Genomic DNA, 7,825 nt, shown 5'->3' with positions numbered 1-7,825 from the left:
GACACTTTTGTTAATATGCCTCTTTTTTTCCAAAACAGATTGAGGTGTAATTGCTGCGAGAATCACCATTAGTCTTATACAGCCTTTTCAAATTAATAGGTTAAGTATTTCATCAGAAAAGCTGAGTGCTACTTCCTTGCAGTTTCCCTTCTTTTCGAGGAATCAATAGCAATAATCTTAATAATCTTGGATAGAAACACAGGAAAGAACCTGTTGCATGGAAGTATACATAGTTGCATACTTGGCTTTACTGCAACCTAGGCTGTAAAAGAACACATCAGTGAATAGTCCCATTGCACAGGACAACACAGTTTCTGCTGTAATGTATCACATTAACCTTTTAATACCTTATAAGAAAACCTTTTTGAAGGAAATCAAAGTATGTGCATCTTGGATTGTCTCTATTGTTTCATTGTGAATATCTGCTGTGAAATCTTATGAGTCATGTCACGTGTTAACAGTTATTTCTTCTACTTGGTGCCCGTGTTGCTGATTCACACATACTATTTCTGTCTCTTTTTATTTCTGCATGGTTTCTGATAGTTTTCCTGGCCCTTCCTGTCTGCAAATGGTCCAATATTCATTCTAATTCCTAGGCAATTCAAATATAAAATTGTGAAAATCAGCAATACTGTTCAATGCGCAAGCAGTTTGTTGAATAGAGCATTGATATAAGTAACCTTAAGCTGGTCCAAGGTATTAATTTATAATTAAATATTCTATTTTATTTTCTTTGCAAGAAGTGCTGCTTGTAGTGAATTGCAGATAGAGGCAAACTTTGAATAATCTGAAGTATTTGTAACAGCATGTTTCCAAACAATTTGACTCTGCTATTGTTTTAGCTTCCCAAGACAGCACTTGCTCTGGACTGTACAGTTTGAGATCCAAACATTTGTCAGGACAGCTTGAATTTGCATTCATATTAAATTTTGTGGATACGTAGAGATCTGTCTATACCACGTCAACAGGAATTGTACTGTGTTGCTTTCCTGTTCATCATGCTTAAGAGTAAAATAAGTCATTGCTTCAACTCTGATGTGTTAGTATTTGCATGAAATTACTGGATGAAACAGTGCAAGTGTCACTTCCTTATAAAAGGAGAGCATGTCAACTGTATACAGACGGGAAGTGGAGACAAAATTCAACTTCCAGCACTGGCACGTACTGAGATACTGTGCAGCTGGCATATATTCCATTCTACCCTATTCTGGAAAAGCATTTGCTGTTCTTTTACACTTCTTGTGTCATCTCCCCTCACATGAGCTTGAGCGAAATGTGCTGCCTAAACAGTAAAACTAGCTCACTGTGCCAGTGGAGATACTTCAGGGCTTCTACTGCAGGGCAAACTTCACACTACCACACCATGAGACACGGGCCTTTTTAAAACTGCACACAGCACTAGAAGAACAAGTCCATCCATTCCTCCATCTTTAACAGGGTCAACATTTAGGATGCTGTACTTACTGTAAGAATCAGTACAAGCTAAATATTTTGTAATGAACCTGATGAAATTAAAAGTTTTTCCTCATTTTATCACTTTTTAAACATTATTCTAGTTGGAAACTTATCCGTGAACTGGTCATTATATTTAAATTAAGTAAGAAATAAATAAGGGTGTTGTGTGTTTAAATAATGAAAACAATATTTACAGCATGTACTATCATATCTCATGATAATATTTCAAGATTGTTTTAGGGCTGAGTGACCAGATAGCTGAGGAAAAATATTTTGAAAAGACACACAGGCAGACAAGACTCTTAATTCATTCAGAAGAGTGAATTAATGTCATGTCAAAAAATAAAAGTAAATAGTTTGAGATAAGTAAATTTACTTTTAATTAGCATCATAAACTGCTGATCTGACAAAAAGTAGAATAAATGGTCAAGTGCATGATAGGTGTACAATGTGATTCTTGTGGTGAGAGCTGAGATTCCAGATACGCAGCTGGGCTGCCAAATGTAGCGCTTGAAAGAATTTTGAGGTTTTTTACAGTGGAAAAAGGTGGAACAAGTATTACTTCTGTGTATCATACATACGTTGACTGCAGAACCATTATGGACAAAGCCTCAACATTTTCTAAAGGCTATCCTCCACCTAAATCCTTGTATTTCTTCGAAAGCTCTTGCAAAAACCTTGAGATTGTTTTAAAGGTTAAAGACTCCAAATGGGGTGTTAATTTACCTCACTTTTAGACTATTCTACATGTGAACAACTTCAAGCTTTTCTCCAAAACTACAAATGCTGGAAATAGATATAAAACAAAATGTAACCTGATTGTGCCCCAGCTCTTGACATCAAGGAGTATCTCCTAAATACTTCAAGAATCATTATAGAACGGGGATGTAACAATGCTAATCCAATTCTTCACATTGAGCAGTGGAACAAAATCCACAACTCAAAGAGTTATAAAGCAGGTACGCTTATTTCGGCGCCAGGTGCATGGGGGATCACTCCTCCAAAGGCACACACCCCCCTTGTTTCAATATTCATCCTCTTATACTGTTTCTGCTACTGATTACATCATTATGGTAATGGTTTCCTGGAATTAATTTACATTTTCCCTGCCTTTTCCTGGAATCAATTTACATTTTCCTCACCCTTAATTCTTTGCCTGCGCATGTGCAGAATCTTTGGGTGGTCTCTCTGGTGGTCATGGTGATGAAGGCTCTGAGTCTTCCTCCGCTTGCCCTTTTCACCTTACGTAGACTTAACCTGCAAAGCCTTTTCTGCCTGGTTTCGCAGCTGGCCTCATAATGTGTTTTTCCTTTTCACTTTCTCTTATCTCTTGTGCACACCAGGGGATTCATCCATCATTCTGGGTTTCTGATTCCTATCTAACCTTAGCACATTTGTGGGCATTGTATAAGTCACTTACCCTTGCTGGCATGTTTCTAAGTCATGCCAAATTACAATTAGAGGACTATGTTATTTTAAACTACAAAGTGAATTATACACCCATGTTCCTGAACACTCCGACTCACCATCTCTATAATCACAGAAAGCCTAGATACAGTGAAAATACTGGAAGTGTGTAGTGTAAACAAAGGAAGGGCTGTATAAGGATTCACACGGTTTTTTGGCCATGTTCCTGATTTGTCAGACGGTGGATAGTGATGTTGTATGGACAGCTTGGGTGTGATTTTGAGTAACACGGTTTTTCTCTGTGATGATAAAAGATTAAAAAGATAAAGACACAACTGAAATAACTGTGAAATAATTATTTACTAAATTGTGAAATAGATGTAAATTATTTCCTGTCAAGGTTCAGGCTGATCACCCATCCATTGTTCTGGGTTACTTAATAATAAGAATAGAGTTAGTATGCTCTGGAGGAATGCCTACACAAAATAAATGGGAGACACTGGTAAGAAAAAAATTGAGTTTAAACTGCATACAGTAGGTATTGTGTTTTCCTCTTAACAGTTGCATCTGATCCTATGAAACTCAAAATATTTTACCCAGAGAAAAGGATAATAGTTTGAAGAGCAAGCCTGGAAAAGAGCTTCTAGAAACCAAAGCTTGAGTACAGACCAAGGTCTTTGCAGAAGTACAAAAGGGAAAGCAAAATTTTGTGACCTGCTCCTAAGAGCACTTAAGTATCATTCAACTCTTCTGTGTAATCCCTTTGAATGTCACTCTGAAATTGCTGAACTGGAATACAGCTTTTTAGGCTACTAAATCCCTCTTTTCAAGAGGATTAGAACTTGTATATGTGTTAGGTTGGTAACTGTGGTTTTCAGGTAGGTTATCCTCCTTCAGCTTTTGATTGGATGGCTGCTGAATGTGCTAGATAGTTTTCAATTCTAAATGTTGTGTTTATTACAAATAAAGCTCTCCTACTAACTATCTTGCAGGTGTTTTAACTTTCCTATCAATGCTTTTCAGAAAAAGTTTTCAGAAAGAAACACAACAAGCAAAGTCCTCTGTGACAACTACATGGACAAAGGAATTTATATAAACTAGGCTAAAAAAATAAACCTAATATTTTGACCATTTGTGGAAGTAATTAAAGGAAACAAAGCACATCCACTAAGAAGTAACAAGCTAGATCACATGGACTAAGAGTACACTAAAACATGCTGCAAGAAATTGCAACCTGTTTCTGCAGAATGGTTTGCAGTTCTTGTCCCTGTACCTTTCTCACTAATGCTTTCCTGGGTAGGAAGCATTAATTGAATTATACGTGTTCACACACCCCTCAGTGGATATTTTACTACAGGATAGGGATTGTGCTTTTTTTTGAAGAACAATTTTGTGTTTCTGGCCATACTCCTGTTATCTCTAAGTTTCAAACCATTACTGTGTCTTGTTTTCTCAGTCTTACTCTGTCCAATTACCAGGATCCTACCACGCCAGTAACGTTCAGTCCCTTCAGTGCTGTGCCGAGTGGCCTGGTAGGTACAGTTACACAAAGAACCAAATCATTTTTTTCTCTTAGCAGGGGTAGAGACTGACGGTACACACCACCTGGCCTCAGTGCGGTGTTCCTGTTGATGAAACCTCTCTCAAACAGCCTGCAATAAATGAAAGAAAAAGCTTTATCTTCCTTCTCACAAAAACCTTGAAACCTCTCTTTTAAATAAAAGCTTATCTGCTAATTGGTTTGACCCCCGATTCACCTGTTCATTAAAGGAGTTCATCACTTTGCTTAGTCTGATGGCTAAAAGGTAATGGTAACTCTCACTTGTGAGTGTGAATGAGGTTCTGGTTTTTATTGCTGGTCAACATGCTGTTACATGTATTGTGAAATCCCTACAATATGATTAATAAAGAGATTTTAATAGTCATAAATCAAACAGTGCCTTTGCTTGATATTTAAGGGCAAATCAAGGATATTGAAGTATCACTGAAGATAGTAATTAAAAAAAAAAAACAGCTGTGCTTGATAATCCATTGAAAGACTTTCAGAAAGGATTGACAATTATCCTGACATTATAATAGCTTGATTTCTACAGGCTTTTAATCTCTTAACTTTATATTACTTTTGCGTCTACAACTTTTGGGATATTATTTTTAGGTTACGTTTTTAGAAGATTTCAAAGTCTCATACTTGATGACAAGTCGCTACAAGTCTAAATGGGGTTGCAGTTCCCAAGGGGAGAGTTGTTAGAAAAGAATTTATGTGGTACTATCTTAACTAAAATATTCACCTCATCTGCATCCTGCAGAAACCTCTGGAGTGTGTCATGCACAAGCATCACTCTTACCAATTCACAAGAATGATGCATGACAGAATTAACCCCTTGATGTTGGATCTTCTCAAAAGAAGAGAGAATTTATGCTGGCTATGATGGCAGAACAAAAAAAGACAGTAAACCAGCAAGAGCAGACCTTGGATACAATGAAAGGTCAGTGTCTCACAATACTGGATAAAGAGAGAGAGATGGTGTGTATGCATGGGTGTAGGGTGCGTAGGCTCATAAAATAGAATCAAAATGAAAAATGGGTTAAGAGGCCTGGAAACAAAAAGAACCAACTTTTTTTCCTTTTCCATTGTTCTGTAGAAGTCCAGCTCTATATACCTATTTCATGCAGGAATAAACAGTGGTGATCACCTTACCTTACCCAAGTCAGAACTGGAGACTAACACAATTGGAGATTTAGTTGTGTGTAATCAGAGAAGAAACAGCCTGCAGTATCAAAGTTTTGACAAGTCTGGAAGAAATCAGTAGAGATTCAGATGGTGGGACTGATAGTTTTGTACAGCTTTTCGGATAAATATTCATCTTGTTTGACCTTTGCAAAGCTAAAAGTTCTCCAGGCCCCAGCTACTGTTCTTTAGTACTCAGAGCTTTCCAGCCACTCTGAAATGTATTTGGCCTCCTACTTAGAGTTTGTCCCTATTCTTTACCCTGTATTACATCCACGGGGAGCGGCCAGTCTAGAAGACTGGTAAATGAAGCAAGCCCTTCCCTGACAATTCTTCAAATTACTCCTGAAAAATCTTGCCCATTAGAAGTCAGCCCTAGCAGTTACCCATGTTGGGAACCTATTGTGCATGGTGATACAGAAATAGAGGAGGGCTAGTCCTACAGAGTAGTACAGAAAAGCTTATTTCCTCACCCATTATGTTAAATAGCAAATAAAAGTATTCATTAACATACCTATAAGGTCAGCTATCAGAGCAGTAAGAGCTCACGCTAATGGCAGAGATACCATTCTTTTTAATGCGCGGCATAAACTCACAATGCTGTGTAAGAAAGTACAAATACTAATTTAACAGCAGCAACATTCCAGATCTTAATGTCATTTATAGCCTTTATGACATCTTTCCATTATATCAACTGCTGCCAAAGCTGATGTAAGAAAAGCAAATTTCCCATGAACAAACATGATTATTCAGGAATTTGGGGGCAACTGGGCATGCAAAGCTACCTCCTAGTTTTCCATACTTGTTCATTTTTGTGCTTTGGGACGGAGAGGATTTGTTCCCTGAGTTCTCCAAGCTTGTACGCAACCCCAAAGCAGCTGGAAAGCTGGGCAAGTGTCTCTTCCTAGCCTTCTAGCTAGGAACGTATGGGCACAAGCCCATTCTGTGTCAAGATGTGAATGAGAGCTTCAGATACAGTCTCCCATGCATTTCCTCTAACTGTGCATGTGGTTCAGATAGAGGAACCACCCAAAGCGCATGATTTGGCGTGACAGGCGTTTTTGGCCGCTAAGCAACTAAAACGAGGAAGAAGGCATCTGACTTCCTTATCAGAGCAGGACAACGAACTGTTTTCCCAAGCAAAAAATAACAGGATAGAAACGTATTGAGGAGCCAAAACAGGGGAACGCGGGGCTTGTCTTGGTGTGAGGGGCGTGCACGGACGGTGCTGGCAGAGCTCACCGCGGCTCACCGCAGCACGGAGGGACCGCTTACCTGCAGGCTGGCTGCTGCACTGTTGAAGAAGCTACTTTTTGTTCCATTCCTTGAACAGCTCTGGCATGTTCCAGGGCTTTTCACTTACTGAAGGAGCTAGCCCTGGTCATTGCTATAGCTCCTTTCTTGCCATAAAAATGATAAAAATTTCAGGAAGGTGAATAGCCTTGGGATCCTTCCAGGGGTGAGTGCTGTTGTCTTTACAGGCCAGTTACTGAGGTGAGATTTTTTCAGGTCACTTTAAGATTACTAAATCCGCCTTTAATTTCCAAACGCACCCAGACCTCAGCTCGGGGTGGCAAGAAGGGGCCGGCGCGCCCGGGGGCTCGGGCGGCGGCGGCGGCGCTCCCGGCGGGGCTCTCTGCTGCCATCTCTTGGCGCGCCGGCTCCGACGGTGGGGTTGAGATTCAACTGAATTTTAAGCAGCCTTGAGAATCTTACGAGACAGTTGGAGTAGGGGTGCTGAATTAATGCTATCCTTGCCTAGGGACAATAATCAACAATGCCGTTTTAATGTGGCTGAACCAAAAAGGAACTTAGGGTATTTTCCCTCTCAACTTACCCTGCTCCAACACTGCTGGAAGCGTAATTTCCACCCATCCCTCTAGCTGTAGCTACTTGTAGTAGCACAAGGAGATGATGTAGTGAGAGATAGGGTAGAAGCTGCAGCATTTCCACAGCCTGGAGTCAGACCTTCTTGGTCATGCCCCAAGCTAAGGGACTTAAGTAAATGCTGGCAGCAAGTCCTACGTGGGGCACACACACGATGGGCATATCAAAAGATGTGTCACTACCAGTATATTCACTGGAGTATGTAGGAAAATAGACAAAGGACTTTTCCAAGGACATTGCAAGAATATAGCGTGGTTACATAAGCATACAATATAAATATTTTGGTATCGTGATTGCCCAATATTATCCAAAGTGTAACTCTGTACTTCACGTTTATTTACACTTGCA

At 39.5% G+C, this 7,825-nt stretch overlaps 1 long non-coding RNA gene across 1 annotated transcript; it reads right to left on the bottom strand.

Moving 5' to 3' along the window:
* Nucleotides 1–1,797: 1,797 nt before the first annotated feature.
* Nucleotides 1,798–7,124, bottom strand: LOC135314192 (uncharacterized). Its single transcript, XR_010373640.1, has 3 exons — nt 6,866–7,124; nt 5,561–5,655; nt 1,798–4,514 (listed from the first exon to the last, which is right to left on the bottom strand). It is a non-coding gene; the product is annotated as an uncharacterized LOC135314192 (long non-coding RNA).
* Nucleotides 7,125–7,825: the final 701 nt, after the last annotated feature.

This window comes from Phalacrocorax carbo, chromosome 7 (assembly GCF_963921805.1).
Source record: "Phalacrocorax carbo chromosome 7, bPhaCar2.1, whole genome shotgun sequence".
NCBI lineage: Eukaryota > Metazoa > Chordata > Aves > Suliformes > Phalacrocoracidae > Phalacrocorax > Phalacrocorax carbo.
This window is presented reverse-complemented; position numbering and strand designations above follow the sequence as displayed.